At 37.2% G+C, this 22,915-nt stretch overlaps 1 protein-coding gene across 3 annotated transcripts in view; it reads left to right on the top strand.

Moving 5' to 3' along the window:
* pcdh7a (protocadherin 7a) overlaps positions 1-22,915 on the top strand; it is a 121,676-nt gene that overhangs the window by 49,670 nt on the left and 49,091 nt on the right. For all 3 annotated transcript variants that reach the window (XM_077718603.1, XM_077718602.1, XM_077718604.1), the window contains exon 2: positions 16,132-16,229. The gene's annotated coding sequence lies outside the window, so the exon portion shown is untranslated. The remainder of the gene's footprint in view (positions 1-16,131; positions 16,230-22,915) is intronic.

Genomic DNA, 22,915 nt, shown 5'->3' with positions numbered 1-22,915 from the left:
GCCCTGCACCATAGCATATGTTGTAGGTGATTTTCCTCTATGATTCTCATTCACGTTTAGTTTGCTGAACTCCTAGCATTTATGGAGGCACGTCTAAATTTCAGTGAGTTCTCCTTGCTTTCGTGCGGGTGTGTCATCGTGTGTGAGATAATGTCGCAGTGTTTACTGAAAAGGTCTGGTGCAGTTCTGATCGAAGCTACTCTCTCTGTCTTCATCTGAAAGCTCTGAAGCATGTTATTCCCTTGGTACAGAAAGTTAGAGAGTAAAAGGAAGGAAGGGGGAAGAGGGTGTAGTGGAGAATGAACAGGGAAAGTGGAAAGAGGAGGGGGCTAGGAGAATGGAGATGGTGCGCATAGGAAAAGGAGAAGGGCATTACAAGGACAGTGCAGAGGAATGGGCAAGCGAAGAGCTGAAGGAAGGAAAAACACTCAGAGACACACACACACACACAAAAACAAACACACATACACCAAGCCTTTTTGTATGAATACTATATATACAACCTCTTCCTGTAAGTGGCCTCATGGCGGACTTTATTACAACAGACAATAAGTCTTTGCAATATGAGTCAATCCCAGGACTCCCATTTGCTCTTATTTCCTTTGACACACTAACACAGATACAGAACAGCACCAATTAAGTACAGCATTCAACGAATACTAATACAGTACTATATTTTGTATGATTGGGTATTATTTGGGTTTACTCTTATACCCAAACCACAATTTTAAAATGGTTTAAACGATTAAAAATTCTGTTTTTCTTGAGGACAGTCTCTTAAACTTGGAACATAGAAAACATTATTAAATGTTTACAAAAAAAATGAAAGACAAACTAACAAACACGGCAGGCAATAGTCAACCACAATTTTTCCTTATTAGAAGATTAGTGGATTGATCATCCAAAATGCGGCCCACGTTTTTTTTTTGCCAGCAGTGGAAGAACATCAAACACTTGATTATTTTATGTGTGTGCATTTTCATAGTCATGTGAACGCATTATGTCTGCTGCCCCTTTCCTACACTTACTCACACAAACACGCACACACAATGAGATGAGAAAGTCCAATTATCAGCTGGCATTCCTCTCTTGGGGTAATTTAATGCATTGGGTGAGGGCTTCTCATTTATGTTTGGTAATTACACTCTCTCTGCTTTACACTCCCTTTAATAAGATTTAACTTAACTGCATAAACCCTAAGATTACACATGCGTCTACACACGCACACCTAAACAGATGGACTTTTAAAGACAGTCTATTTGCTTCTATTTTATGATTCAGAAAGACACAACACACTCACACACACAAACACACACACAATGTTAACCTCTAGCTGCTGACGTGCAAGCATGATTCATCACATTATCAATCAGTGCCCTATTTTAAGAATTTTTTTGGCTTAACATCATTCCTTGTATTTAATTATTTTATCCACCTGCACTTTCATGAAAGAATATGTTGTGTATTATGGAAATGCTTATGATTGCTATTCATTACAGTTTCATGGCTGCTTTTAAATTTATGTATCTGTTTGTAATGGGTTGCTATTTACTCCACTGGGATTAAATAGATGCAGAAGTTCTAAGTGCACACTTGTGCATGTGCTTTTTGTGTGTTAATGTGAGTTTGCATATTTCCTCGACTTGGAAGTCGTGACTCTCCATCACATCAGCAAAAGAGAGAGCGAGAGAGCAAGAGAGGAAGCGAGAAAAAGAGAGAGAAAGGGTGAGAAAGAACGATAGATAGAGAGAAACAGAAAGAGAGGAAGCAAAAGTGCGTGCTGAGACTGTCAATAGAACATCTAAAAAAAACCAAATTATAGCTGTGTCATCTGCCTCAGTTCTTATTTGAAAAATTCACTGCATAATCATTCAAGTATTTCCCATTTGTGCTAGAAATATACACATGCAATTGCTCTGGGTTGTCTTTAAACAATGATAAACCACAAAAATACAAAGTAAGATAGGGGCACAGCCTTCAAAAGGGCTGCTCAACTCCTGCAAACTGCTCATCAAATAATTTCCACGAATCAAATGAGATTCATGAACTCCATATTGGTTTTTAGCACAGTCAAAACAGCCTTACACTTTGTCTAACTGTTGTTGTCTGCATTGAAGCTAGGATGTTATTGGACAGCAATATAACTGAAGATGTTGCACTGGGTCAATATTTTTTCCCAATCTCATTCCCACCTATCATGCCCCTCAAATGACATATATTATATTGATCTACTTTTATACCTTTTAAATGTATCTTATACTCATTTATATATACACATATTTTCCATATATCCTTCGGTTCATGCTACCTGGAGTCTTTTAGTTGTAAGTGCTTCAAAGAGTGTCAGAACACACACAAACAGGTATTCATTAGGATTTGGCAGGTGCAAGGGGGAAATCACATGACTGCATTTGAATAATGTAATAATTTGCTCCAATCCAAGTTTCTTGGCTTCATGCCTTTTTCTATCTTGACTTGGCTCCAGCACTCTACTAATGACATTGAATGTTCTGTTTCCTGAAGTATTAAATTATATTTTGTGATTTCTAACTTACCTCTATTTGTGCAAATACAAATCACCTTGGATCCAAACTTCACTTTTTTTTAAAACAAGTAAACCTTAGAAGGAGCGTGTTGACAATTATCATATTGAATGAAATGTTTCACCTCCCACATTTAAATTTGACACTCAGTACAAATTAAATTGTTGGCTAGTTTTTTGTTGTTGTTTATATGAGACAATATACTTTTGACCTATTTAGCTTAGATTTTCTATCTTTGAAGTTCATTCAAAGTGCATTCCACATCAGGGCCCTTTTGTATTTTGCCTTAAGGCCCATAATTACTTAAACAGAAGGAATTAAAAGCGTGCTAAAATGTGTGTATAGGGGTGTACATCTCTCCAATGAAGATAATTAGAGTAGGTATCTGGATATGTGGAGCACGATATGATTCAAGAATGGTCTGATTTTCAAGTGAATTCATTTTAAATGTCATACTGTAGATCACTAAGGCCTCATATCGAATCAAAACAAAATAATGAGAAAAATTCATACTTTAATTTTTTCACGGGCAGAGTAATGACTTGCTGCCTGTAAACAGACTGTCAGTCTTTTAAAATAATGTCTCAACATCCTTTTTTTTAATTTCTGAAAACCTCCACTAGACACAACCATTTGACTACAAACTATTATGTTGAATTTAACAAAGGCATTTTGGTTTTGATTTGTTTCCTACCCACTTTCCATCTTGTTAAGTCCTTGAAAATGTTTGAAAGAGTTATCTTCAAATGCTATTAAGGGTGGCTTAATTGAGATCTTTGAGGTTTCATATTAAAGACTCAATTGTATTTGGCAGTGTTTGGCAGTGGGGGTGTAATCCACTATATGCATTCATACCAATCCATTGCCTTCATCAGTAATGAGTTTGTAAATCAAGTGCAACTTTTAGACATTTCTTTTCATACATGTACACATATAGTATGTTTATTCTGTCATGTTAGCAGGAAAGGTGTCATAACAAATTGAATTCACCAGAGCTGTGCTCAATTTTAACTCAATTCTGAATCCATGAGCGAATATGGAAATATATGCAACACACTAGAATATTTGAATACCCTACTGTTCCATGTTTTAGAGAACACCGACGTCTCACCATCAAGTTGCTTTCCGAGGAAAAACCCAGAACTATTGTCTCATGCTATCACCTGGACATCGATGCATTGTAGATATTTAGATTTTCTAGTATTATGGCAGCCTATTCAATCTCAGTCCCATTGTTTGTGACAATGAACTTTGTATAACCTTTACAATAGTGAACTATTGATGTTAAATTTTTGCTTGTATATGTCTATGAGCACCATAAATCAAGGTAGCCATACGTGGATATATTCCATCTGAGTTAGTGATTCACCGTCACTTTGAGCTATGCAAATCAACAGAGATAACTATTGTGTTTTGCTGGGTTTAGAATTATTTGTATATAATTTAAATCAAGTCTTAAATCATATTTTTATCATGTTACCCTTATAACATAAAAGCTTCTAGATCCCATCTCTTTTTATGGAGGCATCAAATGGAATGTGACAGCGTTCACAATGCCCAGATGAAAAATGTCTACAAAGGTGCGCATTCAAACTGACATGACATCGTCAATATGGAAGTGATTAGGTCTTGCTCGATCAGGCACACACATACTCAAACACACGTGCAAGTCAAATTAAGGTGAACACGCGAAGATAAATGTCCTCTAATTTCCACATCCTTGTGTTGGGACTCTTGCATTTTTATTCTAAGCCAGCAATTGTCAGTTAATCAGTCAATGTTAATTGGTAATTAAGCATTACGATAACACTTGCTATTAAATATGTAATGGAAATAATGGATAGCACGGATCATATCGTAGTTATGTTCTCACATAGAATTAGAACCTGCACTTCTTCATCAACCCCCACTAAATGAGAGCTAAGCGCCTTTGCTCATCTGTCTGTAACGGAGATGAAATGAAGGAAGACAAAAAATACAAAGGGGGTATATTAATGTTTAACACAAAGATGAAATGGAAAATGATTCAGAGAGGGATATGGAAAAAGCCTCCAGGCAAAGAAGAAAGAGAACGAAGAGATGGAGTTTGGGGGAAAAAGACGTAGGAAATAATTTAGAAGGATTTAAAACTGTGGAACACTTAATTAGGTAGCAGTATTAAACTAACTTGGGACACGCCAGCCTTGCAAGCGCCTCACAAATAAATGACTACATAAATAATCTAATGTTTCCAGCCGCTAAATTGATTGTACATTCTCAGCAGAGAGAACAGGCCTTGTTGATGCATTGATTGACAAAAATACAGAGGTGCTGCTAACAACGTTATTATCGTGTAAGACGTGCATGTCGCTACAGCATATCGTACTAGTAGAACATTATTCATGTGATGGTTTTTAACTAAATGAGGAGAAATGTTGAACTGTAATTTAATGGGAATTTAAGGTAGACTGACATACAGTAATACATGCAGTATTGTGTCAAAGAGGCATTTATATATATATAATTTGATAATCCCATACTGAGTGAACCTGAATGCTTTTCAATGATCTTTACATTACAAATGGGCATCATCAAACACAAAGGAAAGTTAACAGTGTCCACACCTAATATTCACTTTGAATAAGTCACCATATATTTTTTCCTTCTGATGAATGTCTGACAAAGGTGGCCTCCTTGTTTTGTCAGCATGTTAAATAGACTTGTCAGTTTTTCTTCCTAACATGTATTTTACAGTGAGTATTTGAATATTTAGATGTTAACTGAGTCTTTGTCTTTCTGACAGGTAGCATTTATGATACTTCAACATATTTGAACAACAGTGTAACCATTGTTATAGTGAAACACAGCCACATCCTGAGATATTTCAATGTGTCTAGAAAAACACATGCAAATTAGACAGATAAAGACACAAAGACTTGCCACCCCAATGGAGATAGGGAGGCTGGTTGGCACCCACTGATGGAGCGCTGAATCCTTGATAGTGACAGTTGCCCAGGGCTGTAGCACAACATTCTAGGTCCTTCACATAAGCAGTTCGTCTTTGCTTTTGGCAAATTGTTTTCTTATAAAATATAAAAATAAAACTACTAATGATTCTGTCTAAGGGGGTTTGTTGAACAACGGAGCCAAACAGAGCTGTTTTAATGACATTTCAATGAACAACACGTCCACACGTATGCTCTTTTTAGTTTATGCACATGGCTTTTCCATCAAACGACCTGTTTCCCGACACTCACTAATGCTAACAATGATTCCAAGAGTAATTGATTAATTAATTGGTTGAGTGATTGGTTGGTGGAAGCCTTGTGGAATTGAATGCATGATTTTATTTAAAAGGTCACCAACATATGTTTACAAATAAACGTGAAAGGTTGCACTACTTTAATAATGCCATATCGCTGGTAAAATAGTCAGTGTACTTTTTAACTTTTTAACAGTTTCTTATACTATGACAATTTTAATTAACATTTTTACATAGACATTTGCCATTTGTGTGTATGAATGAAATTGCATTATGAATGTTTATACTTTTCATAAATTGATCACTAGGATAATACCTGCATACAGATTAGTGATTATTTTTATTGAATCGTTTGTCTGGATCAAGGTTATTTTCTGAGTCTAAACTCTTGTGTTCAGTATAATTAAATATTTTCTGTAGTGTGCAGTTTTGCCATTTCCTGTGTGATCATTTAACATTTTTGATATTCAGGTATAGCGAGTCTTTTAACTTGCTTGATTATTTGATTAACTGGAGATTGTGAAATTGGTTGCATAATTTTATTTGATCCTGTTTACATAGTGATTAATTGTGTCAACAGTGTGCTAATATTGGATCCAATGATTATCTCATTATATAGTCTCATACTCACACTGAAGACCAAAGAATCCTAATTGATCATTTCTCAGTTTTTGGGGCGACAATTCAAATACGACTAACAACAGAAGTGTCGTGTGCATATCTTCTGACACACCAAACGTGTGTCTGATGCTCAAACGTTGCTGAATGACAGTGGTGACACACTTTTTTGACACATCAAACTGATTTATGATGCATGCGTTCTGTCCGCGTGAGCACACATTTCATTCTGGGTGTCAGACACAAGCCAAGCGAATTAGAGGTCACAATTGAAAATGCTGTTCTCACATACGTATGTCGGATAACTTCTGGGAGGTCATCACCCAACAACCCAGTCAACAGACATGGTGAGTCATTTCATTCTCACTCTGCTTGTTTTCTTTTGTCCCTTTTTCAGTGAAGAACTTCATAATTTGTTTTTGTATTACATCCCAAAAACATGCATGGGAGGCTGATTGATGGCTCAATCTTTTCCCTAGGTGAGAGTATGCTTGGATGGATGTTAGTTTTCTTGTGCCCTGTGATTGGCTGAGAACCGATTCCAAGTGTACCCCGCCCACTGCCTGTTATTTGCTGGGATAGGCTCTAGTGACCCATAACCCTTTTAAATGGAATGGAAAAGGAATGAATGAATATATATAAAAGGTCCGACAAAGAACGAAATCTATCAGCATGTATATGATGACCATGCAAGGATACCATTAAGGAAAAAGAGAATTACAACATGGGACTTCTTATGATACTATAATGATATAGCCTACGTTTTTAGATATTCATTACCCCACAGAGGGTCATAATGCAGTATCAGCAGACAATAAGAATCCATAGAAGTTATGTAGCCCATTGTAATCTTAAATTATTTACTCTAAAATAATCATGTAAACTATATACTATTTTTAAATTGAAGAAATTATTTTGTTATTTCAAAGTGATATTATTGACTAGTAGGATATATATCAAATATTGACTACATCAGGTACATTTAGGACAGTCTTCAATCTGGATTACAATCCAAGAAATTGAGTCAGGATGGTAAAGTATCCAAGTGACAGGGGGCAAATAATTATTCCACATTAGCGTTCTTCATAAACAAGGTGGAGGCAAAGCAATGTCTTTAAATGTTATTTTGATGTCCTGCAAATATAGCGTGTAGTACATAGTAGTGTTTTATGTGGAAGTGGGATCGTTTATAACACAGATGCTCTGGACAAAATTGTGTTACCAATGAGCAGACTGCTACCTAAAATGATTTGCTGGGTCAGCATTTTGCCACTGATTACTGTTTTGGCGTAAACAAGCAAAGGTGATAGGATTGGGAGCCTTCCTCTGGCAACTTCAGAACTCATCTCTTCTAATTTTCTGAACCGCTTTATCCTCATTAGAGTTGCGGGGCTCCTGGAGCCTATTTTAGCTGAATCGGTGGCCAGCCGATATATATGTGTATGTATATATAATTTTTTAAAAGCATTGTCATTGGTACTCGTGCAATATTCATTGTAAAATCCTGACTTCTGGTCCGGCCCGAAAATTACGATTTATTCCGTGTCTCATGCCCTGACCTTTAATGAACATTACAACTACATTTGTTTTTCCAAGGTTATCACCTCCTGCCTGCAGTAGCCCGTTGCTTTGAATAAATTGTGAAGAAGAATGAACACATTTTGTAAGCATTTGTATATAGCGGGACCACAGTACTTTTGATTACAACTTTCTCAGAAAGATGTATTTCTTTCCACATTGGGAAACCAAGTTTTTTTTACAAAATAACAACATCGGATAAGATGTACTTGTTCACCTGGCCAGGTGCCTGATTTTTTTCTTTCTTTTTTGGCTTGTTTTTGTTTCTGACCTTCTGTTGAGGTGCAAGGTCTTGATGCACAGTAGATTTGAATCCTATTTAATAATGAAGCAGTTGTGGGTGTGTAAAAGGGGAGTTTTCAATACTCTTCCATGGTTGTATACATTAAATAGTGAATTTCATTGAAAATATAGTTGGAAAGTAAAGAGTACAAGGGGGCAGACAGAAGACAGACAAAGAGAATAGAGATACATAATACATTAGAACCGAGATTGATATATTTATATCTACAATGTAAATGCTTGGTGACTACAAATAGCATTATAAAGTAGTTATGATTAAATTTAACTGAAGGGGCACCCTTTTATGATGCCGGGTTGACTGGCATTTTACTCTTCGCGGTGTCTTGACTTGAGTGACGTCAGCATTGCCACAGCAGATTTAGATTTGTTTTAATTTATACAAGTTTATATTTTTTGTCTTTCTCAACACACAATTGTAAGAAATTTAGATATTTTTATTATCTATGTTCCATAAAATCATCACATGGTTGAGAAAATCTACACACATCACTACATATATGATGTAGCAAGCCTGACAAACTAAATTTAAGGCCACTGACTTTCAATCTCTCACGCTTTGCTGGATCAAAAAAGAACATCGATGTGCAAAGGATATCACCAAAAGGGGTCAGCAGGATTTAAGAAAACAAATGTCAGGATATACAGTTTGGCACTATATCCCTAAATACAAAGTTTGCTATTTCCATCTGTTGATTCTTAAAGCGGTTCAGAAAATGAAATGAGATGAGATTAAATACTTTCTACTTTCTAATAATGTAAGGCTGGTAACTACAATAGATTTCCATTTCAAAGGTATTCTACCCTCCCAAAGCCCTCATTATTTTATGAATGAGTCATGTCAAATGAAACACAGATTATTGGCATAGCAGGTGTGTTTATCGTGATTCTGTCAATCTTAATTAGAACATTCAGTGTAAGATTGAACACTAACTACTCAAACTTAAAATTTTCCCTTTCCTCGTCATACAGAATTGGTAGGGACATGCAAATACACCAACAGCTACTCTATGTGGAACACTTTAAATTATGCATCTATATTGTGGCGTATGTGTTGAATTTCTCAAGGTGTTACATGAAAGCGGGGTGAGTGAATCAGTGTGGGTACGTACGTGGCCTCGGGCCATCAATGAAAGTTGCTACTGAGGGAATTCCCCCAAAGGCAGAACTCCTCAGTCAAAAGGAAAGCTTGCATCTCGACTGTTCCTTCCATACTACAGATGCACAAACGCATCCCTTTTGAGTCTTATGGCTGGAACACAAACACACAAAGCCATGCTTTCGATGAAGTCATAGGTGTAGATTCGCTTTTCACCATTGTATACCTGTGAAAAGGACTGCTGCAAAAAATGAAAAGAATCAAATATAGCAAATGATAATGGTTATATGCATATAAACAAAATCTGATCAAATAAAATTGTTGTTTCTTAGCAGATTTCAGACAAAAAATATAAGACAAGGTGTTTCACAAAATGAATCATAAAACACATCATAGCAAATGTATAATTTGATGAAAGAACCATTCTAAGTAGAAGAAATAAATCTGATTGGACCAAATGCACACATATGCATCTAGACACAAATAATTGGAATACTAGATTCTACGCCATTACAATCTCCGAAGCGCATTATAACACGGCTCACATTCACCTATTCATGCTCTGAAGCGTGTTTTAACATGCTCACATTCACCTATTCATGCACCAGGGGATGGGCATTTGACTGCTGGCTCCTTCGTTCGCAACCCAACATACATCTATGCCACGGGCAACCATTTTCCCTTCATTGGTTTATTAATACTCTCGTATATTTAATACTGCAAAATCGGGTAAGCTTTAAAATCAGGCCAGTTAGGTCACACCATTGGGTACAAGATAGTATGTTCTAAAATATTTCTCATCTGACTGCATGTCCTTATGTAGCTGATACACATTTCATTCTAAGAGATTTAGACATTGCTCAGTAAACTTTTCTCCCCACATATAAAATAAGAGACCCTTCATGAAGAATTTAGCTTAGTTGTGCTTTTCAAAATGCTCATAGCCATATCTCGAGTTCACATTGTGTATCATTGTGTGGATGTTTATGTAGTTTAGGCCGCAGGGGTCAACCTTGTGTGTCTGTGTTTAGCTGCGTAGCTGTTAACTAATTCTGACATATGTGGCATCACATGTGCTTGAATAACCGTGTTGCATTGTGTGTCAACGCCTGCTCACTGGACCGACTCCAATGTGCTCAAATTACATTCTCAGCATTTTGCTCGATTTCTCTAGCTCTTTTCTAACGGCGACTCCCCGTTTTAGGGTTTTATTAGAGAGGACGACTCATGCCGCTGGCAATTGTCATCGCAGCACTCTACGTTCAAAGGCGTGTGTGTTTTGGAAAGTGGCGGGTGTGTGTGCTTACTTACTCTGTTTCCTCATAAGTCTGCTTAAGGTGGATTTTGGTGTTTTCTAAGATCGCATCATTTCATTCAAGTTTTATATTCCATCCACATTGCCCTTGACTCCACTTCCTACAATGTATTATACATCTCATCATTATATGGATTCTCCTTTCACTACCTTTGTCCTGAAATGCACATGCAGACACACATACACAGACTATCTAGTGTTAGCGCTTTAAACATCATATATGAATTTTTATACGTATAGTATAAAAAATGCTTACAAGGCCAAATCAAAGAAATAGCTCTGCATGTCAAAAACCTGCATAGACACCTGAATTTGTATGCACACGTTCATACACATACATAAACAAAGCAAGGTCAAATCCACTAAATTAATGTGAGATCTTGAGATGCTACTGTTTGCCATGTCTTTTACATAATGTACATAATCTGTGTGTGTGTGACATGATAATATGGGTGTTTTCTGTATCTACATTTGTGATAGTCCCCCAAGGGCATGTGGCATAATACAGGTATAAGGATACAAAAGTCCTATTTTCTGAATTATTTTGACCATCTTCAATGTTGTTTTCATTTTCAAAAATTCAGACATCCCATCACATACAAACACGCACACACATGCATACACATATAAACATGGATAAAATATCATAGTAAAACTGAGTATTATTGCTCCTTTTAGTCATCTATTCATTATAATAATTACCATCTCTGAATTGAAATGCCCCAAGAATGACCGCACAGAAAATTATCCAATTCTATCCACTCTAAAAAGATTAACTGAATTTAATATAAATTTAGAAGTCACACCCATTAAAAGTCAGTGACTCACACACATTCATATTTTGAACCATAAAACATGTTTCCCATTGCGTATGTAGTTCGCTTTTTTTTTTTATAAAACATTCATATCCTTTTTTATTTAAACAACTTACTCCGGTACTATGTACATCATACTAGAACATTGAGAAAATACATTAATTGCAATTTGGTATGAAATATGTGCGATATCTACTCTCCACAGTTGGCTCTGATAGGCTCCAGTACCACTGTGACCCCTGTGAAGATAAGTAGTATCATAAAATGAATAAGGAATGAATTAATTATTACTAGTTATGTGTTTCCATTTTAGAGGACACAGTCATTGAAATGCTCATCCGAAGGATTTTTACTCAGTCTTTTACATTATTGCCATTTCACATTCATTTCCTAAATCAACTGATCTTACTTTATTCAACCCTTTCTTTTTAACCTTGACAAGAAATTGTAAAATCATTAGAAGCTGTAGGGTGCTTGCCACTGCCAGTTGCAAATGTACAAGCATGGTTTTTGTTCAATAAACGTTACCTGAGCCGGGGGCGGGGGGGTATTTGTGTGGAGAGATGTGCAATAAAGATGAGCACGGGAGGCAGTGTGAAACGTACCCAAACAAATCTATTATGAGCTATATTGATCCACACTGCATGATGGGCACTTTGCTGCAGCACTGTGAATTTCAGTTCTACAGTTTATAAGGAAGAGTGGGGGAAAGAATATCCGATGAGGTGTTAGCTGTAATAGAAAAAAAATATGCCTTATGTTTTTGCCATTTGGTTGCTCCTGATGATTACAACTGTTATTGTGCTTTCTTCTCAGTGTTATTGTTCCTGCAGTATTGTGTCTGTTTCATAACATTTAATACCATGAGATTTTGAGCAGTGTGTTGTTTTATTCTGAATGTGTTAGAATCAGCAGCTACTGAATGACATCATCAGACTCTTGAGCACTCACTGCAGTGCGCAATGGAAAGAGGGCAAGTTAAGCCCTTTCACCAATCAATCGATACCAAAAAAAAACTATTCTTTACCAAGAGAGGATAATACTTTCAACTAGAAACCATGTGTCACCTAAAATGTAATGTTTTATGCAAATTCTAGTTTGGTTTGTGACAGCAGAGGGTCATAAACTCTGTTCAAATGCCTGTGATGCCAAATATAATGTTTACTGTGAAATACGCTGCACAATAACCTTCTCCATCTTAGTGTTGACTTGACCTAAGGCAATTTAGCCAAGACTTGTGCGATTTAAGAAACTTTCCATGCTGATGGGAAATGCACCTGCAGTGCAAACAACCTAAATCCCCACCTGAAATGGAGTAATGGAGTACCTCAAGAAAACGGAACCTTCCCTAAGCTAATTTAACTGTAGTATATCAGTGTTTTTATGACAGCCTGGAGATAATGGTAAAGCACAGCATTAATATACAAGATACATCTACTTTATATGAGTAGTACACATATATTTTACAATTGGAACATGTGTATACATGTTCCAATTGTATTGAAAGAAAATATCCGTACAGGAGGGCACACAAACGCCGCGTTAAAAACAGACATCAGATGTGCATGTGTAAAGGATGTGGGGCAAAGAGGTCAGGCGAGTGATATGTTTTCAGAATCTCTCTCCTCTCATTCTTTCACCGTGGCCCTATGGCTAAGAATGGGGATTTTATAATGAGAGAACTGTGACAGGGAGGAGTCAAAAAGACAAACTAAGCAAAGTGGCTTACGGGGGTTACAGGAGAGAGAGGGGGAGCATGAAGTGAAGAAGAGTCATGAGATCACGATATAGGCAGAGAACATTCTTGGTCAAGGTCTTCCCTAATGAACAAATTATCATGCAAGGACTCACTCTACACCTCCACCCCCTATGGGCTTGCATTCTGTATCTTTTCTCTCTTGCTCTTTCCTTCTTCCAACATTGTCGTTCATTGGCTTTGACCCTCCCTTTATACTTTTTTCACCTTTATCTCTCATTCTCTACTTGCTCTGCTTGCCTGGCTTGACCTTGGTTGCCGCCTCTCTGAAATCTCCTCCCTATTTCATGTTTATTTTCTGCTGCATTCCTGTTTTTCTTTATCTGTGTTGCTTCCCCTCCTTTCCACTATTTACACCAACACACCCCTGTCCCCACGCTTCCCTCTTTTCCAAGTTCTTCCAGGCCTTAGGCAGTAGTCTGCTACTTTAAAACCTCTCTATCAGCACATCCCTGCTATAGTCAAGCCTGACAGTCACTTTCACTGCAGAATTGGCTGCTTAAAAACAGCTAACCGTCCCTGCATACAGCATACGTGTATATAGCAATGCACAGGAATATTCACTCCAACAGAAGTGTCAAGATGGTCACGGAGCAGGTCCAATCCAGCCCATGGGAAATGTAGTATTTTACATCTGAATATATCAAAAAGAAATCAGCTCTTGACTAAGCTAAACTAATCTTTTAAATATCTGGAAATATATGGATATCTAGAATGTAAACTATATCTAGCAATGAAAAAAATCTCTAGGAACATGCATTTCTCATTCATAATATTAGGATTCTGTATCCCTAACAGTGGAGTGATTCTCAACATCTCCAAACTGCCTCTGAGATAAAAAAAAGAGTTATTTGAACACTAAACAGCATGTTTCTAAGATTTTAAATTCCCCATAGCAGGCTTTACAAAATTCCAACAGCATCAGATGATACAGCCATTTCTATCCTTCCATTACACAAAATCCTCAAAATGACCTTTGGTAGTAGCACCGAGAGAATATATTCATACACAAACCAAAGCTTCATATCCAGAGACTTATCCCTCTAATCAAATTAGATGGCTTTGCACAAATATACAATTCACGTTTAGCATTAATAAAAAGTGGACAAGACCACGTATTTCCTTTTGAATTGGTTGTCGGAAAAAAATTGCCATTTACTTGTTTGTTTTGCACGTCTTTTATTTTTATTTTGACTTTTGTAGATTATAAAAAGCAGATCCAATTCTTAAAACATTTGCTACAACCTATATAAATGTAGGCATTTTAATACGTAAAAACGTGAAATCCGAGTGTTCAATCTCCTTTGATCAATGTGTGAAATTGTATGAGCAACAATCTTGCCGTTACATTCTTCTGAAAAAAAATCCAGTTATTTCAATATCAGAAATTAATGCCATCACTATCCCAAATGACTTCAGGGTTGTGATTCTATAGTGAGACTCAATCAAACTGTGCGCTGTCGACAAGGACGAATTGATGATGCAAAGCCGTCCATTATGAACATCATCTGTTAGCCTTTTGAATTCCCCAGTACTCTAACAATAATGTTCTTAGTCTGAATGCAAGCACTGTGTGTTTGCAATTCAAATCAAATCAATGGTTTAGACAAATAATAGAACTCATTTGGCACAAAAACTTTACTTTTTAAACCTTCAACTTTCTGCAATCGGCTTGCAATTAATTCTTTGTGTACCGCCACAGAAGATTGAATGAATGACCATTTTATTGTAATTTGAAAGTAGTCAGGTTTTTCTCCACACTGAAAATATCACGGCTTTTCTTTTTTTATGTATTTTTCCATTTCGTCAGACCTCAGAGCACAGGTTGCCAAGAGAGCAACATTAAAGCAAGTTCTAAGATGATCACACTTGCTGTTTGTTTGTTTGTTTGTTTTGTTTTTGCACTACAAGCGCCTGAGGATTGCCCTCAGATAGCGCTAGAGCTGCCACTGGAACGCGGATTATTTCATCCGGGGGGTAGTCGGAGGTGAGGGGCAGTCAAATGTCTCCGGCTGGATGAAAAACGTAGGGTGCCACGGTCCTTGTTGGCAGCTCTGAGTGGTATTTGTTGGAATTCGCAGGCCGCAGCGAGCGGCCTCTCAGGAGACACCACGTGAAGGTTTCCAACTTTGTCTCCCCACTTGCTGTTAGGGATGTCTTCAGCTTCAAAGCCCACAAAGGAATGCTGGTCACATCATCATATATTCTTACAAACTCCTCTTGCCTATACTTTTGTTGACCTGTCTAACATTACACTAAGATCACCTTTGACCCCAAGGTACACTTTGACTCCTCATGCCTTCATTTGTCCAGCAAAGAGCAACCTTACACTCTTCAGCACGTTGCAGTATTACAAATATTGTTTTTTTCCCAGTAGTGTAGCATACAAGAGATATAGTGGGAGCAAAAGTAAAAAGGGTTATAGCAAATCATCACAAAGACCCTGCAATTTAGAATAAAATAGATTTTTTTTTAAATTACAATGAAATAAAATAACACCAAAATTATTGCATTTCGAATGCAAGTTGGGAGCCCTATTATGGTTTTATTTTTATTTTTTTCACTTGTTTCTCTCTCAGAAGCAGGTACTGACATACGTATAAAGAAATTAAACAACAGCATTTTGGCCTCTTACATCCAGGCATTTTTGATTAACACCTCATTTTTTTACACTGTTTGAGAATTCATAGTGTTAATTAGATAAAAGAATCTTGAACATGGAAGAATTAAAATTAACCAAAGATGTCAGTGCTTCCCAAAAATACACTCAAATCCTCTCCTATACTTGTCAAAAAAAATTAGTGCAGTCACTGTGAAATTGAAGTGGGATAAATAATTGATTTGTGTTTCTATTCGTTTGTTGCAGATATGAGACAGATTGGGACCTGATTTAAATACCACTGCATGGAGAACTCTTCAGATAAATGATATTATTCACTACTGGCAAACTACAAAGTGGACATAGTAAGTGCTACACTACCCAACTACAGTCACGGCCTAGAGATTTGTCATCGGTCTTTGTTTGAATAGCATTCTCTTGTTCTCACCTCTCCTTACCAAATGTGGCAGCAGCAGCACCCGCAGTTCAACATGTGTTGCTTCAAAGTCATCTTAAGTGCCTTTTCTCCCTGGGGCATATGAGAAAGCGAGATGAGGGGTGATATTGGGGCCAGGAAATGCAAAAAAATAATAATAATACATCGAAGTAAGTGCGATACATATACGTCATATAATACACATGTTTAAGACTATCTATGAGTGTGTTTGTGTGTTATTTAGTTGTCTGCATGAAGTGACAGTTTTGTGTGAGTCTTAGCGTTACCATTGAGATTTGGATCCATATTTCACCTCGGCCCTTGTGAAATGGGGGAAATTGCTCCTCATATGCTGTCAGTTCACATCACTTTGACTAAGGGAGGGGTCAGAAGTGGCAATTTATTCCACCTTGCTATCACCCTTCTTTTTTCCTTTTAATGATAATTATGAATGATTTATGCTTTATGGGCATTTATGTATCTACGTGCTACAATGAGGTGTTAATGTGCTCAGAATGTATGTAGTGATTTTACTACTAGGGAAATACTGTTTGAATTTTGGTGCTGGACTACATTAAGATTTTCTCATGCAAGCACTGTATAGATTGCCCCATGTTCTTCCCTCTGATGCAATAAATAGTATTGCATTTCAGGTGGGTGAATCTTTTGCAAAATGGATGTGTATCGTATCAAGATATTTTTAAAAAACGGCTATGTTGAAGGGTTTTTTGTTGTTGTTTTTTTGGAAGGTGGAGGTTCTTTAAGGACACTGAAAACTGATTCTAATGGTTATTTACTGCAATACGGGATGTGTCTCTGTAGTTGAAATTATTAAAGTTTGTTGAATTAATGTTCAGGACTGGGGTGACAAAGTGGATGATTTATTAGCATGATAGGTCTGAGTTTAGGGCTTCAATCCCAATTTCTCACTATTCTGTATGGAGTTTGCATATTCTCCCTGTGCCTGAATGGGTTTCCTCTAGGAAATGAGGCTAAATAAAGACTCCAAATTCTCAGTAAAGTGTGTTTGAAAGTACGATAGGTTGTTCATCTACAGTGCAGTTGTCTGATAACAGGATGTATATAATCCAGATGGCCTTAAACAACATCTCAACACCTGGGACATAAAAAGTTACCAAAAGTTTTCCCATATATTATTTGGTATGCTTTTACTTTGATGTAAGCCTGCAGCGTGTTACCAGCGAATCATCATAATGCAAAATAAGAAATCAGCTGGCTTAACTTTGATTGAATGCAGTTATAAAGAGTTCTTTGCCACAAACATCTGCAGAACTAAATCAAGTTCAGTCGTTAATTCCAGGCACAAAAACTATTTGTTATTTAATGATTCTTGCGTTGTTACAATTGCTCAATATTTCACTAATCACTAGAATTAGCAGCTGAAATTACTTGTGGAATTGACGTAATTCTCTTGTCAGCGTATTGATCCATTTTTTTTCTATTAATTAGAGAACCATGTGCTGCACGGGATTGGGTATGGCCAACTGTAAGTTCCTTAGTTTCATATGTTTATACAGGATATTGCTTACCTACTGTAGCACCAATTTTCCCTCATCCCTATATTTTTGTTTAAGCTTTCCTTATCCTTTCTTACCTCTGCTTTCATGTTAGACTCTTTTGCGAAATAGGATTTGATAGCAAAACACTTGTTTTGCTTTTTTTTCTTTTTTTGCTTGAACATTACTGTAGAGCAGCTGGGATTTAGTTGTTTTAAAACGGAAGGATTATTGTTTAAAATGGGAAGAGGAGAGGCAACAGAGCGAAATTATAATTTATACAACCATACCCATAAGTAGCGGGATAGATGTCATATACATAAATGAAAGGTAGAGAAAATGCATGCGTTTATACAAACATGTTGATATGTCCAGCATATGTGACATTGTGCATCATGCAATGGCAGGAGCCTTTCATCCATGACCAAGCAGTTGTTCTAATTGGCCTCTGAAGGGATAGACCCACTGGGTTTCGACCCACCTTTAAATATTTCAGCCTGGCCAAACGTGAGGGCTCTCGCCTCGGGCTCACTTAGCCGGCTGACCTCACTTCTGACAGAACGCAAGGAAGAAAAGCTCATAGGAACACCATGACATCTTATACTGTTTTCATATGCTTAAAGAACCTATGAAGGAAAGGATTATTCTCTATTGGAGCTTTTGTTATTAAGGTACATCCCGTCAAGTCAAATTTATTTAAAAAAAAATGGTAAACAGAAGTCTAAAAGAAGCACACCATACAATAGAATTCAATATTAATCGATTGTTTGGGCAGGAGAAAAGAGTGTTGTTTATGTAATACCTATTTTTGCTATTTAATAAGGCTTTAAAATTGGGAAAAACAAGTGTGGACCATTGGCGCTGGCTCCCCTCAAATCACATTCCACTCAAGTGTCTACGTTTTACCATAAAACATTAAAACATGTCATATTTTGTTTAGATGCAGCAGCATCCACTGTTGGCCGCCGCCAAAGGAAAAACCTTTCAGCCACAGGAAAAACCTTTCAGCCATAGGAAAAACCTTTCAGCCATAGGACTCTGAATTGCGGCTCCCGGTCAACAGTATATGCTGCATTATTTAGCTCTCATGCCATAATACAACAAACAACAAAACCCAACGGTTGATATGATTAATATTTTGGTGACGGAGGTTGTAGTTTTTTTCTGCTGCCGTCACAGGAAAGTAACACTACAAATCCAGCAGATCCTAAGATGATATTATTGTAACTTACTGAAATATTCAAGGAAAGACCACTAGGCTGCAGGGACATTGTCTTGCACCTAACAGCAATGAATTATCTCACAAAAGTCACATTAGTTAAAATACCATATGCACAGGAAGGTATTTATTTTTTTCTGACTTTGAAGTAGTGCTAGAGATTCAGAACTTGAACTGACCAGAGTACATCCAATATTGGACAGTGCTGCATGAGACACAACACAGCCTGTTTTATTGTCCCGACACTTTAGTCATTGTGGTGAAATTGTTTGAGTCAAAAAGGACACGCCAAGGTGGTGTAGTATAACTTTTAAGCTGCCTAATGAGCTTTAATGTGCTTGATTAGGCCTGTGCAGTTGTCCAATTACTTGTGCCTTTTGTGTGGCTATTATGAAGATAGAGGAGAGTTTACCCACCGTGGATGGTGCTTCCGAATCTGGCATTTAGCACTCAATCATTCACCATATCTATTTCATGGTGTCATTAAACTGTTGTCTAAATTTCAGGTTAAACAGCTTCCTCCAGATATCTTCTGTGAATCATAAATTCATTAAAACATGTCTGCCTTTGCCTTGTTAGAATAAAGGGGCATCTTATTTTGCACATCAGTTCATGTCATAGAGTACAGCAATAACACTGGATATTTGTCTCACCTTCATCCTTTGCCAGCAGCCTCTTTCCCACGATGATGTGTAGTTTCCACTTTTACTATTGATGTTATTCTCTCAATTTGTCTTTTCTGGGCCTTGCTGTCACTCTTTTTTTCTTGCCATCTACCCACTCGCTCCAACTTTTGTTCCATCTTCCTCCTTCTCCTCCTCTGTGTATATGTATTCTCCCACCCTCTCCAGCCTATTCACACACTTTCCCCTAGATCCCAAGCAAAGGGAAACACTGCAGCAAGTAAAAATAGAGGAGGTTACCTTTCAAATTCAATTTTTAAAGGAATTTTTAAGACGTTTTTTTTCAACATGATTAAAAAGGAACATTGCTGACAAGGTCATACAGAGATGTGTTGGAGCAAAGCGGCTGGTCCAAATGCCCTTAGGGATGTGTTGCTGATTCTGAGACGTAAGAAAGGGGGTGAAGTGACAATATGAATATCTGCCCCAGAACAATGTTTTTAGATTCCATGCTCCCAGACAAGTGGTGGACTTAACTTGGTTATTTAATATTTCACTTAACAGCTGTCATGTTTGTTGAGATAGTGCACATTATTGCCATATGTGTTGCCTCATTTCTGTATAGGAGCATTTATTGGTACTTGTGTCTGAAGCCTTACTAAGGTTTAACATTCTCGCTTTAAGCAGCTTGGTCTCACAAGAGACCAATTATCTGGCAGGGTTATGGAAAAAAAACCCAGTACAAGAGATGGGAGATTGTGTGGGGCTCTGACAAGACTCCAGCATATTTCTTTCGGCGTGTTGTTTGTGTATCTGCATGTATATGCATGTGTGTCTGCATTATTAATCATTGGAAAAACTCATTAGCTAAGGCATTTCTTATAAACAGCAGCTTTTATCATGTTTACTACCCCGAAAATTTCAAAGCAAAACACATTTCACCCAATTTACAGTTAATGTGAAGAGTTGGGGGTCATGAACTGCAGTTAAGCTGTAACCCCCATAATGTTAACACATTTTGAATGTGTCCCAAGTGCTTGGTAACACTAACTATAGCAAAGACTGACAGGGCTGCAGTAGGACAAAGTGAAGTTGGTGTTTGGAATCTTGCATTCAGAATGCGTCCGTCTCCAGAGGCATGGATGAATGGCCTGATTCTCTCTCCACCTCACATTTTTGCCATGACTTCCCAGCCCTCTTCTCCTTTCTTTCAAACTTTCTTGCCATCCATGTACTCAGAATTTGTGCTATTTTTCCTTTTCCTATTCATTTTTAACTCCAGGGTCACAAAAGCCAACCTTCACATTTCTGACATACCTCTCAATGAAATCACACATTCACTCATTTATCTTCCGTACTGCGAAACCTCGTAAGAGTTACGGCTGTTGCTGGAGCCTAACCCAGCCAACTTGGTGCCTAGACTGGTCGCCAGTAAGCTGCAGGGAACCCAGATAAACAGATGACCATTCGCGCTCCTCAATCATACTGCCACCAGCGGGAATCAAGCCTGCGCCTGCCCGTACCAAAAACATCTGTTGGGAAGAACATCCGGCTGGTGTTCAGTCATTTATTTTGTTCATATTTTTATCTATCATATCAATGTATAGTTTTGATTAGTAACTTTGTCAAATGCATCCACACATCACATTTGTTTTATGTCTTCAGAGGGAGAAACAGTCAATCCAAATCTTGAATTGTTAATTATAATAATAAATATTGAATAATACACAGATAATTTGCTATTCACTGCAATTTACCATCTCATATGGATTTTTTTTCCTCTACCTTTAACACTTATGCCTGTCAAATATTGTTTGATAAGATCTTGATTTGTTTTGCGTTTGCAGGAAATAGCTGAAGAAGGTAGACATTTCTTTCGATTACAAAATTGTCCAAGGGATAAAATGAATGTCAATACATGGTTACACTTATTGATGTTACAGGTGAAAAATATTTCAATCACAGTTGAGACCTGCACTTTTGTAAAGAACATAAGAAGACTTGCTTTGAATTTATAGGTATAAAAATGTTATTGCAAATTCTGTTACATTTGACTTTAGACGACTTGCAAATGTGCCAGCTCTGTGAGTCAGGCAGCATTTATTGATGAGGTGGACAGATTTCAGTGTGAAGGGTTTCTGCTTTTTATCTGCTGAGTCATGCTTTATATCACACCTCTCAAGTGGAGCAGTGACATCTCTGGGACATTGGGCCATGGAGAGAACAATCTTACCCCTGTGTCATCTTGACACATTTTGACTATATTTTGACAGAATATTCCACACAAATTAAATAATAAAAACATTTGTTAAACAGTATTCAAAAGCTAAACTATAAGGATTCATATAGATCTGTAACTATTGAAATTGTAAAATAATAATAATAATAATTCATGTAATTCTTTGCATTCTTTAAACCAATGATTTAATGGGATAACAGGTTTTGGGGGATGGCGTGTGACTTCATGGAAAAACAGTATGTAGACGAGTACTTGTCTTTAGTCTTCAATAAAATGAGCTACTTTTTTTGTCTCCAAGCTTTGCATTTCCTTTTTGCACATCCCCTCATTTGGTGTGAACCAACCCTCTTCTTCCTCACCTCTCCTTTCACTGAATGACTCCCTAGAGTCCAACCTCACTCCAACAACTGTCTACAGGTTTATTTTGAGTCCATTCCTATCGTACATTCTTGCCTTTTTAATACTCAAAATGGATAAAAAGGGAGAAAAACATGTACACATGACTTCAATTGATGCACCAAAAAGCATGTGGGAAATATGTGGCGAGATAAGGACATAAACATGCAACTCACGCAATTGACGGATTGATGGCAGTACAACATGCACAACATTAAACACCCCATAGCGGAGGGAGATTAGCAGTCAAGACACATACACATTCAAAGACCAGTCCCATGTGTTCACACGCCTTCTATAATTAGAACTTGGGTTAATGCAAAGATGCTGCAGTCAGCAGATCAGTATACATCCTCGTAAAATTCCTCTTTAAAATTGCCTACTGCATTTCAAATGCGGAACAAGCCAAAGTCTCATGCAGAACAATGATGAATTGTTGTTAATTGAATGGAGTTTGTATGTCACCAAGTAGCAACTGAGAATGTAACTGTAAGCATCGGCACAAAATATGGGACAAATGTACTGTACCAAGTTCAAGTCAACTTTTCACTGAGCAAACTCACTATACTTATTTAATGCCAAAAAAAGCAGTCAATTCAATTTCTTCCCACGTCACGTATT

This window comes from Stigmatopora nigra, chromosome 6 (assembly GCF_051989575.1).
Source record: "Stigmatopora nigra isolate UIUO_SnigA chromosome 6, RoL_Snig_1.1, whole genome shotgun sequence".
NCBI classification, from domain to species: domain Eukaryota; kingdom Metazoa; phylum Chordata; class Actinopteri; order Syngnathiformes; family Syngnathidae; genus Stigmatopora; species Stigmatopora nigra.
The sequence above is the reverse complement of the archived record's forward strand: the minus strand, read 5'-3'. Positions and strand labels throughout refer to the sequence as shown.